The 12,500-nt window shown below is 37.5% G+C and overlaps 1 long non-coding RNA gene across 7 annotated transcripts in view; it reads left to right on the forward strand.

The window, feature by feature from the left end:
- LOC141386151 (uncharacterized) overlaps positions 1 to 12,500 on the forward strand; it is a 304,261-nt gene that overhangs the window by 16,516 nt on the left and 275,245 nt on the right. The window lies entirely within an intron of this gene.

The following is a 12,500-nucleotide window of genomic DNA, read 5'->3' on the forward strand; positions in this document are numbered from 1 at the left end:
GAGCATCGAGAGCTCGGCCTCTTCAGCTAAATTGGTTTTGCTATACACATAATGAACTGGAATCAATGCCGCTTTAGCTTGATGTGTTCTGCCAATACTGGGCGGTAATGGAGCAGGTATACGCTTACAGGCCTTATCAGACACACTCCAGAACAAGAGCGCTTTATTCTGAGCAGATATTGGAAACATCTGTATGTAATCTGAAGGGAAGTAATGTGGCTGTTATGAGCTCAGGTGTACTGAAATCATTCACTGCTGATAACAGATCAATGCAGCTTCCCAATTTCTAAAATAGTATCTGAAGGCTGAACTGATCCATTCCAAATCATAGTTTCATTACGAAGGATTTAAAAAAGTAATAAATAAATTAAATGAAATTATATACAGTTGAAGTCAGAATTATTAGCCCCCGCGCTTATGTTCCCCCAATTTCTGTGTTACGGAGAGCAGATGTTTTCCACACATTTCAATAGTGTTAATAACTCATCTCTAATAACTGATTTATTTTCTCTTTGTCATGATGACAGTGAATAATATTAGACTAGATATTCTTCAAGACACTTCTATACAGCTTAAAGTGACATTTAAAGGCTTCACTAGGGTAATTAGGGTAACTAGCCAGGTTTGGGTAATTAGGCAAGTTGATGTGTAATGATAGTTTGTTCTGTAGACTATCAGAAAAATATATAACTTTAAGAGGCTAATGATATTAAGCTTAAAATGGGTTTAAAAATTAAAAACTGCTTTTATTCTAGCCGAAATAAAACAAATAAGACTTTCTCCAGAAGAAAAAATATTATCAGACACACTGTGAACATTTCCTCAATCTGTTCAACATCATTTGGGAAATAATATTTGTTGTAATGCACTGTTGTTATTGCAATAAAAATAAATAATAAATAAATAAATAAATAAATAAATAAATAAATAAATAAATAAATAAATAAATAAACAATCTAGCATACAACCAACAAGGGCAAAAAAAAATCATTTGGGAAATAATTAAAAAAAGAATTCTTTAATTATATATATATATATATATATATATATATATATATATATATATATATATAAACAATTTTTGTGCAGGTATTATCAGATGCACTCCAGAAGAAGAGCTATGTTGTTCTGATCTGCGCTTCACACATTGCGAACATTCATTATATTTAATCTTAAGGGAAGAAATGTGGAGTTTTTGTAGAGTTTTTGAAGCACAGTTGTCCTGAAATCATTTACCTTTGAAGAAAAGATCAATGCTGATTCCCAAATTTCCAAAATCCCAGCTGAAAACTGAATTAGTTTATGTAGTATGATAAAGAAGTTTTAAAAAGTAATAAATGCAAATACAACAATACAATATATAAAAAAAAAATATATAAATAAAATATAAAAATAAAAGTAAATGTAAAAAATATAGAAAAAATAAAAAAATGGAAACACACACACACACACACACACACACACACGCACACACACACACATATGAATAAAAAAAAGTTTGAAGTTGAAATTTTAACAGTTGTCATGCTTGTTTTAAGGACAGCTGTACATTTTAAGATCAGTGTTGCTATTTTACTTTTCAAATAAAACAAGGGACACCTTTAGTTAGATTGTAATATATTACATATATTCTCTTGTTCTCTTATGGTTTCCACTGTGGACTCGCAGCACTAAGGTCACTGGTTGGAGTGTTGGCGTTACTGTGTGGAGTTTGCATGTTCTCCCAGTGTTCTCCCTGTGGGTTTTTTCTGGGTGCTCCGGTTTCCCCCACAGTCCAAACACATGCGCTATAGGGTGTATGTAAGTGTATGTGTGTGTGAATGTGAAGGGGTGTTTCCCAGTACTGAGTGGCAGCTGGAAGGGCATCCGCTGTTTATACATATGCTGGAATAGTTGGCGGTTCATTCCGCTGTGGAGACCCCTGATAAATAAAGAGGCTAAGCTAAAGGAAAATTAATGAATGAATATTCTGTTGTTTTTAAAAAATGAGCCAACTGAAGTGAGTTTTTCCTTAAAACATGCAAAATAATCTTATTATCTTATTATTTTGCATGTTTTAGGGAACAACACACCTAAGTTTGACTCGTATTGCCTAAAACAAGACAAAACATTTGAGTTGTCTAGAAAATGCTTCTGATTTATGAGTTTTTAGTCATTTGGACAAGAAATGAGACCAAAGATTCTAACTAAGAAAAGCTTTTCATTTATATATATATATATATATATATGTGTGTGTGTGTGTGTATATATGTGTGTGTATATATATATGTGTGTGTGTGTGTGTGTGTGTGTGTGTATATGTGTGTGTGTGTATATATATATATATATATGCCGTGTAAGCATTTAGACATAAACTTGACTTAAAGTTGACATGACTGCATCAGCTGCCGGATTATATCAGGATTCACAATCGCATGCATATCGAGTGAACATTTCAATGCAATGCTAAAAATGCTCCTCAAATATGGCAGCAGTGGGCGATTGATTTTCTGCTGTGTGTTTTTTCTTTTTTTCATGTTTGGCAGTAATGTAGAGCGCAGATCTGATGTCCTGAGGCGCAGCGCTGGCGTGTTTGATGTGGTATTAGTTTATAGCGTGTTTGTAAATGATGACATGAGGGCTCACACATGATCTCTGTGTCCAATATCGATCTCAGCTTCTCCAGCAAAACTCCGTCCACTAGCAGACCGCTGCGTTTTGCATAAACGCTGTAGTTTGGACAGTGTGGATACATAAATCAGGACGCTTAATATAGGCTCTGTTGTTTCTGTTTAACAGCATCGAGGCAGGAGCAGTGTTTTTCGGCTGGTTGTTAGGGTGTTTAGTTGGTGGCTAGTGTGTTATTATGTGGTTGCTGGGGAATTCAGGTGGTTGCTAAGGTTTTGATATAGTGTATGTTTACATAGTTGACAGGATGTTTCCATGTGGTTGCTAGACTTTTTGGTTGGTTGCTAGGGTGTTGTGTTGTTGTGGGGGAATTCAGGTGGTTGCTAGGGTTTTGATATACTGTAAATTTCCATGGTTGATATGTTGTTTCCATGTGGTTGCTAGGCTGGGTGGTTGCTAGGGTGATTCCATGTGGTTGCTAGGGTGTTTGAGTGGTTGCTAGGTTGTTGCCACGGAATTCAGGTGATTGCTAGGGTCTTGATTTAGTGTAAGCTTGCATGGTTGATAGGTTGTTTCCATGTGGTTGCTAGGCTGGGCTGTTGTTAGGTTGCTTCCATGTGGTTGCTAAGCTGTTTGGGTAGTTGCTAAGGTGTTAATATGCGGCTGCTGGGAAATTCAGGTAGTTGCTAGGGTTTTGATATACTGTAAATTTCCATGGTTGATAGGTCGTTTCCGTATAGTTGCTATGCTGTGTGGTTGCCAGGGTGTTTCCATGTGGTTGCTCGGCTTTTTGTTTGGTTACTAGGGTGTTATGTTGTTGCAAGGAAATTTAGGTGGTTGCTAGGGTGTTATTATGCAGCTGCTGGGGAATTTAGGTGGTTGCTAGGATATTGATATTTTGTAAGTTTGCATGGTTGATAGGTTGTTTACATGTGGTTGCTAGGCTGGATGGTTGCTAGGGTGTTACCATGAGGTTCCTTAGCTGCTTGGGTGTTTGCTATGGGTTTCCATGTGGATACTAATCTGCTTGGGTGGTTGCTAGGGTGTTATGATGTTGTTTGGGAAATCAGGTGGTTGCTAGGGTTTTGATATAATGCAAGTTTGCATGGTTGATAGGATGTTTCCTTGTGGTTGCTAGGCTGGGTGGTTGCTAGGGTGTTTCCATGTGGTTGCTAGCCTGTTTGGTTGGTTGCTAGGGTGTTATGCGCATGGGTAAATTCAGGTGGTTGCTAGGGATTTGAGACTGTAAATTTCCATGTTTTTATAGGTTGTTTCCATGTGGTTGCTAGGCTTTGTGGTTGCTAGGTTCTTATGTTGTTGCAGGGGAATTCAGGTGGTTGTAAAGTTTTTGGTATACTGTAAGTTTGCAAGGTTGATAGATTGTGTCCATGTAGTTGCTAGGCTGGGTGGTTGCTAGGGTGATTCCATGTTGTTGCTTAGCTGTTTGAGTGGTTGCTATGGTGTTATGGTGTTGTCAGGAACATCATGTGGTTGCTAGGGTCATACTCATATGGTTGCTAAGGTATTTTTGTGGTTGCTAGGGTATTGTTATAAGGTTGCTTATGGTTAATGGGTTGTTCCCATGTGGTTTTCAGCCTGTTTTTGTGGCAGTAAGCGTGTTTCTATTTGGTTGCCAGGGTCGGTTGTTGCTAAGGTGTTTAGTTGTGCTTCTAGGTTATTGATATAAGTTTGCTTGGATTTTAATATGGTTGTTAGTATGTTAGTATGGTGATTGCTAGGGTAATTAAGTTGGTTTCTAGGTTATTTGCATGGGTGATTGATTGTGTTTATGTGGTTGCTAGGCCTCTGGGAAGCTTTATTTTTAAGATTGGAATAAAAAAACTTTTGGATTTAAGCCATAACAATGACTTGTGCTGGTGAAATATGAATTCAGGTTGATTCTGTGATGTAAATTTTATATATATTGAATACAGCAACCTCATTTCTACTTTACATTTTCCTGTGTCCTGTGTGACCGGTGACTTCTGTAGGTGTGTGTGTGTGTGTGTGTGTGTGTGTGTGTGTGTGTGTTTGACTCCACTATCAGAGAGTGATCTTCTCCTGGGCTGCACCTGTGTCGAGGGTTGCCGCTCCGCTCCATGAGCAGGTTTGATATTTAAATGAGGCGTTTCAGAAGATCCACATTTGCCCCAGAGCTCCGTCCCTCCCGACGATACATTATCATAGTAATGGAGCTTTTAGGTGCGTCTTTACAAACACCCCTCATTCACAAGCCTCGTTCAGCAACACCTGGGGGAAAAGAGTGTGTGTATGTGTGTGTGTGAAAGTGAGTTAATATTTGTGTGGTGGCGCAGTGGGTAGCACAATCAACTCACAGTAAGAAGGTCGCTGGTTCGAGTCCTGGCTGGGTCAGTTGGTGTTTCTGTGTGGAGTTTGCATGTTCTCCCCGTGTTGGCGTGGGTTTCCTCCGGGTGCTCCGGTTTCCCCCACAGTCCAAACACATGCGCTATAGGGGAACTGATCAACTACACTGGCCGTAGTGTATGAGTGCGTGCAAGAGTGTGTTCTGTTTACCAGTGTTGGGTTGCAGCTGGAAGGGCATCCGCTGCATAAAACTTGTGCTGGATAAGTTGGCGGTTCATTCGGCTGTGGTGACCCTAGATTACTAAAGGGACTAAACCGAAAAATGAATGAATGAATGAATGTGTAAGCAAGTAAGTGAGTAAAAGTAAGTGTGTGTAAATGAGTGAGTTGTGCATAAGTTTGTGTGTGATCGAGTAAGTCAGTGAAAGTGAATGTGTTTGTGAATGTCTGTGTGTGTGTGTGTGTGCGCGCACGCTTGTTTTTGAGTGTGGGTTTGTGTGAGTGAATGTTTGAGTGTGTGTGTGTGTCTGTGTCAGTATGAGTGTGTGTGTGTGTGTGTGTGTGTGTGTGTGTTTGTAAGTGTGTTTGCACAGGTGAAAGAAAGTGTGTGTGTGTGTGTGAGTAAAAGTGAATGTGTGCCTGTGTAAGTGTAAATGTATGTATTTTTGTAACTGTGCAAGTGTGTGAGTGTGTGTAAATTATTAACTGTTTGTCTGTGCGAATATGTGTGTGTGTGTGTGTGTGTGTGTGTGTGTGAGTGTGTGTCAGTGTGTATGTGTGCGAGCGAGTGTGTGTGAATAATTAACTTTGCGTCTATGTGAGTGTGTATTTGTATAAGTGAGTGTCTGTGTCTGTGTGTGTGTGTGTGTGTGTGTGTTGGTGAGTGAGTGTGTGTCTGTGTGAGTGTAAAAGTGTGTGTATAAGTGAGTGTCTGTGAAAGTGCGTATATGTGTGTGTGAATGACTAAGTAATTGTGTGAGTGTGAGTGCAAGTGTTTGTGTGTGTGTGTGTATAAGTGAGTGTCTGTTTGTGTGTGTGTGTGTCTGTGCCAGTGTGTGTGTAAGAGAGAGTGTGAGAAAGTGAGTGAGTGTGTGTGAATAATTGAATGTAAGTAAATGTGTGTGTGTTCGAGTGAGTGAGTCTGTCCCCACAAGTATAGCAATATCAGTAAATCTTGACCTAATGGGGACATGTTTTACTCCCCGTGATGAAAGCGGCTCATATTTTCAGATGTAAGGTGTAGAGTGTTTGCTGTGAGGGTTGAGTTTAGGAGTAGAGAAGAGAATACACAGTCTGAACAGTACAAACATCATTACAGATATAGGGAGAGAGCCTATAACACATGAAAACTCAACGCGTGTGTGTGTGTGTGTTAGTTTAACACACCGCATCACGTACTGTACAAATGCACACGCTCCATCTGGCCTGACAAAGAAACACTAGTAAATAACGGTGATAGATAACAGAGGAAATCTTCTAACCGATTGCCTGTGTAACAGTTTATGGTCACCGCCGAGTGACATTTATGTATGGCTTTTAGTGAAAGGCCTCATGAAACGACGACTCTGAACTAAAGGCGGCCATAACTCACGTCAGCGATCTGTCAGTCTTGCATTAATAATACGACTGTATTCATCTCTGCTGTCATCCATTATAATAAAGCAGCAGATCAGAGCGCGCGGGCCCCGCTGGTGGTCGTGAGGAGCGCAGGTGGACGGCCGGATGGAGGATTGATCAAGCGCGTGTGTTTGATGAACTCGACTGCTCGTGTTTCGCACTGATGTTATGAAGTAAACATGCAAATATCACATCAGACTGACTACAGGTTGTTTGTGCTGGACTGTTAGCAGCCGTCTGAACGTGAGCCTGCTTTCATCTACGCTTTTAAGTTGCGTGCAAAAGTATGTGAACCCTTTGGATCTCTGCATAAATTGATGCTGGAATTTTGATCTGATCTGAAGTCGCACACGGTCTGCGTAAACAAATAAAAAGTGGCGTGTTTTCCTGCGTTTAATGAACATGCCTCAGAAACAGCGGATTAATAACTGGCGGAGTCTTTTTGGCAGAAAAGGATGACACATTTTGGATGAAAACGGAGCACATTTACAAAAATGAGTTGTAGAATTAACCTAAATGTGTTGTGGAACAAATAAGTGGTGTGTTTTCGTGCATTTAATGAACATGCCTCAGATACAGGGTGGATTTGATCACTGGTGGACTGTTTTTGACTGCTGACCAGCAGATCATACATGTACACTGACCAAATGCCAGCAAGTAATCCTAATGGGTTTTCTCCTCTAATGGCAGAAATGATGAACCGTTTCTTTAAGTTCTGAACTGTCTGTGCTGTAAACCTGCACTCATTTAAACACTTGTACCTAATAGTGACAAAACAACTGAGCACCTGTCATAAAACAAGTCAATTAATAGAGAATAGGGTATTCAGGTGGCTGCTGGGGTATTGATAGAAGGTTGCTGAGATATTCAAATGGTTCAGCTGCTTTCATCTCACACTTTTAAGCTGCGTGCAAAAGTATGTGAACCCTTTGGATCTCTGCATAAATTGATGGAGTTTAGATCTGATCTGCATAAACAAAAAAAAAATGATGCATTTTCATGCATTTAATGAACATGCCTCTAAACAGGGTGGATTTAATAACTGGTGGACGGTTTTTGCCTTCTGACCACTTATTTAAAGATGTAATGACAACACAACTGAACACTTATAATCATCAATCAAAAACTAATAATAGAATCAACCTTAATATGTTCTGGTATCTGTGGCGTTGCTAGAGTGTTTCTATGTGTTTGCTTTGGAATTCAGATGGTTGCTAGGGTATTGATAGACGGTTGCTAGGATGTTTAGATGATTGAGCTGCTTTCGTGTCATGGATTTAGGCTGCGTGCAAAAGTATGTGAACCCCTTTGGATCTATGGTGACTGTTTTTGGCAGAAAAAGATGATAGATTTTGTGATGAAGACGGAGCACATTTAATAAAATGAGTCGTAGAGTTAACCGAAATGTGTAATGGAACAAATAAACAACTAAGCGGTGACTTTAATAACTGGTGGACTGTTTTTGGCTGCTGACTGGCAAATCATGCATGTACACTGACCAAAACCAGTACAAAATGTATATAAATGTATATTTTTTTGCAAGTAATCCTAATGGGTTTTCTCCTGTAATGGCAGAAATGATGAACCGTTTCTTTAAGTTCTGAACTGTCTGTGCTGTAAACCTGCTCTCATTTAAACACTTGTACCTAATAGTGACAAAACAACTGAGCACCTGTCATAAAACAAGTCAATTAATAGAGAATAGGGTATTCAGGTGGCTGCTGGGGTATTGATAGAAGGTTGCTGAGATATTCAAATGATTCAGCTGCTTTCATCTCCTGCTTTTAAGCTGCGTGCAAAAGTATGTGAACCCTTTGGATCTCTGCATAAATTGATGGAGTTTAGATCTGATCTGAAGTCACACACGGTCTGCATAAGCAAATAAAAAGTGGCGTGTTTTTATGCATTTAATAAACATGCTGCAGAAACAGTGGATTTAATAACTGGTGATTGTTTTTGGCAGAAAAGGATGACACATTTTGGATGAAAATGGAGCACATTTAATAAAATAAGTAGTAGAATTAACCTAAATATGTTGTGGAACAAATAAGTGGTGTGTTTTCATACATTTAATGAACATGCCACAAAAAAAAAAAAATGGGTGGATTTAATCACATGTAAAGTGAGCAAATACAGCACAAAATGTTATTTTGTGCAAATATTCTTGTGGAATGGAATCTAATGGAATCATTTCTTTAAATTCTGAAGTTTTTGTGCTTGTAAGCACAAATACACTTGAACCTAATAATGCCAAAACAACCCAGCACATAATGAAATGAGTCATAAAATCAACCTAAATATGTTGTGGAATCTGCTAGGGTGTTTCTATGTGGTTGCTAGGGTATTCAGGTAGTTGCTAGGGTATTGATAGAAGGTTGCTAGGATATTCAGATGGTTGAGCTGCTTTTATGCTGCATGCAAAAGTATGTGAAACTCTGATGGATGATCTCTGCGTAAATTGGTTGTGGAATCTGATCTAAACTCACACGGTCTGCATAAACAAAATACTGCTGTATGTTTTTGTGCATTTAATGAACATGCCTCAAACAGGGCGGATTTAATAACTGGTGGACTACTTTTGGTTGCGGTCCAATCCAGTACAAAATAAAATAATGTTGATTAATGTCCTATTGGCAGCGTATAGCTGTTAAGCTTAAATAGTGTAACCACATGTGTTTCATTAATATTAAACAAAATTCAAACCAGCCACCTTTTGATTTGTTTGTTTATACTGATCAAACTAAAAATTGCAATGAATTGTACTTTGGTTTTAATTTTTAGACTAAGCTATCATTCTGCAATAGTCATCTGATGAGGTCATTATTCTGACCTTTGACCTCTGACTGTGTTGTGCTGAGTGTGAGCATCACGTCTAGTTTCCCCATGCGCTGAGAGCTCGGATTCTATGGTAACCCCAGTGTGTTTTGTTTGTTCTTCAGAGCTGGAGTTTACAGGAAAATGGCGTAAAATAGCGAGAGATTGTGATTAATAGCTCCATGTTGTTATGTGAGGTAAACAGAGGAGCTTGGGAATTGAAGGCGTACTGTAAATAAAGGAGGGGGAAGTAGAAATGCTGTGAACAGGAAACAGTCGATGTGGGAATGTTAAGTGATTCCTGTCTGTTGTGCAGCTTTATTTCAGTGTGTGGCGGTGGTGTCAGTGCAGACAGAACATTTATCCTGAGCAAATCATCCACTGGTGAGACTCACATCAATTTAATGGTTGAGTTTCAAAGAAAAAAGCAGGATGAAATAATCAGGAAATATGTGCTTTTGTACATCTACAGTAAGCCTGACACAATACACACATAGACCCAGACAGAATGTGCATGCATACACACTTCCTCAGATTTTAGTTCTATATATTTACTTATTTAAATGTATAATCTCTTTCTATGTTTGTATATATATACATGTATGTGTGTATATATGTGTGTGTGTGTGTGTGTGTGTGTGTGTGTATATATATATATATATATATATATATATATATATATATATATACATATACATACATACACACACATTTATAAACAACTTTATATGTGTATGTATATGTGTGTATATATATATATATATATATATATATATATATATATATATATATATATATATATATATATATATATATATATATATAAATGCTGTGAACATACATACATACATATATATATATATATATATATATATATACATATATACATATATACATACATATATGTATGCATGTATATATATATATATATATATATATATATATATATATATATATATATATGTATGTATGTATGTATGTATGTATATATATATATATATATATATATATATATATATATATATATATATATATATATATATATATATATATATATATGTAAATATATGTATATATATGTATATATATGTGTATATATATATATATATATATATATATATATATATATATATATATATATATATATATATATATATATATATATATATATATATATATATATATATATATGTATGCTGTACCTAACAGGAGCAAACTACAGTATATAACAGCAAAACCAAAAATCCAATAAAACCAGGTGTTTCAGAAGGAAAATACTATAGTAGTTTATAGTAAAGGGGAATATTCTGAAATGAGTATTATATTGTATATATATATTTACAACTCTTCATCGATGGTGGCAGCTCTCAGACTGGTTATAGTAACCTAAAGCTTTCAGTGGCAGAGATGATTAGCATACCTGGTAGACATGGTGCGCTGCAATTAAACCGGAAAACCAATCAAAAGCATCAGAATAGCAGCGCTTTAATAAATGGCTTTAGCAGAAGGCATTGAGCTTATAAAAAACAGGCAAAGCAACCGAATAATAATATTCAACATATTCAGATGTAATCCCATTTGTAATCTTTAACACTTTCATAAGTAACTGTAATTTAATTACTCATGTTTTTTAACTGTAACAGATTACTAGTAATTTTTATTTTGTAATTAATTTGCGTAACACCGTTACATGTAACTAGTAACTCCCCAACACTGTATGCAGCATATGTATATTATACAGTACATTTACTACAGTATATTTTGCAATACAAATGAGGTGAGGTTGATTTGGTGTGTATGCGTGTCAGATGTGTGTCAGCAGCCGGTTTATCATCTCCTGAAAGCATCTTGTGTAGAGGTGCTGAAGGTGAGAGATCCTGACGCTCCTTTAGTCGTGTGTTTCTCACTCTGCTTTCCTTCTGGCATTTACTGCATGTTGTTTGTTTGGAAGAACTTTTAATTTCGGGTCCAAGTTCATCTCAATTAGGAATGCAATGTTTGACATTTAAACCGCTTGTGTGTGTGTGTGTGTGTGTGTGTGTGTGTGTGTGTGTGTGTGTATGTGTGTGTATGCATGCATGTCTATGTGTGTGCGTATATATTTGTGTATGTGCATACTGTATATGCGCATGTGTGTGTGTCTGCGCACATTCCTCTGTATCTCTTGACCTCGGCTCAATGTTGAATCTTCTCTCTGATTCTGGGCCAATTCTTCTTCCCCTCCAAACCATTTACGATCCTCTAAAGTGGTGATTTATGTATTTGTGCGAAACATTCTCAGTGTGGTTTAAAGTGAAGCGTTTCGTTCGCTGATTAGAGATCTCTGCTTAACATGAAGCATCACTTTCAGAATAAACACACATTCAGCCACAGTCACACTTCAGATCCCTCTGTATAGGAGAAACAGAGTTAATATGTATAACATTATATTCAACTATCTTTTTAAAGAAGTAACTGAGCAGTGCATCATTGTTCTTTAAAGGTTCACAAAACCCTCTGTACTTTTTTAAAGATGTTAACAGGTTTGTGTGTGTTGAGCATCAGTTAAAGGTGCAGTAGGTGATTGTCTTGAGAATCATGTGCTGTTGTGCTGGTTGAAAGTCTCTGCACAGTCCAATAGTGCTGATTACAGTAATGATCTAAATGTGTTTATCTGTATTTTTATATTCTGGGTGAGGCACAAAACTAAAAAAACATTCATCCAATTAAATAGAGTCGGACCGGCATCTCCCATAATTCAGATAAGCAGCTCAGACTGTCTGTCAGCAAATGTAGATTCAGACTTCTGTGCATCTGTTCACGCAGATTCGCCATTCACGCGTACCCGTCTGCAGAAGCGCCGAGCCGTCACAAGACGGACCGGGAGAAATCAAAGGCTGAACTGAAACTTTAAAAACCTGAATCAATACTGGAGTTACTTTAGCACGCTGGAGGAAGGACGACACCATGGCTGAAGTATTACTGACAGGTCACGTTCTGTTTTAAAACTCTTTTAGTCAGGCTAAGCTGATGTTAGATTGTGTTGTTATGAATGGGTTATATGCACCGACGTGTTGTTCAGCCCCTGAAATCTCCCGCTGAAAGATTGATGTGATTATTTTCAGTTTCATAAGTTCCTTTTACAGCATCGATAGGGA

This window comes from Danio rerio, chromosome 6 (genome assembly GCF_052040795.2).
Source record: "Danio rerio strain M-AB ecotype USA chromosome 6, GRCz13ab, whole genome shotgun sequence".
Classification (NCBI taxonomy): Eukaryota; Metazoa; Chordata; class Actinopteri; order Cypriniformes; family Danionidae; genus Danio; species Danio rerio.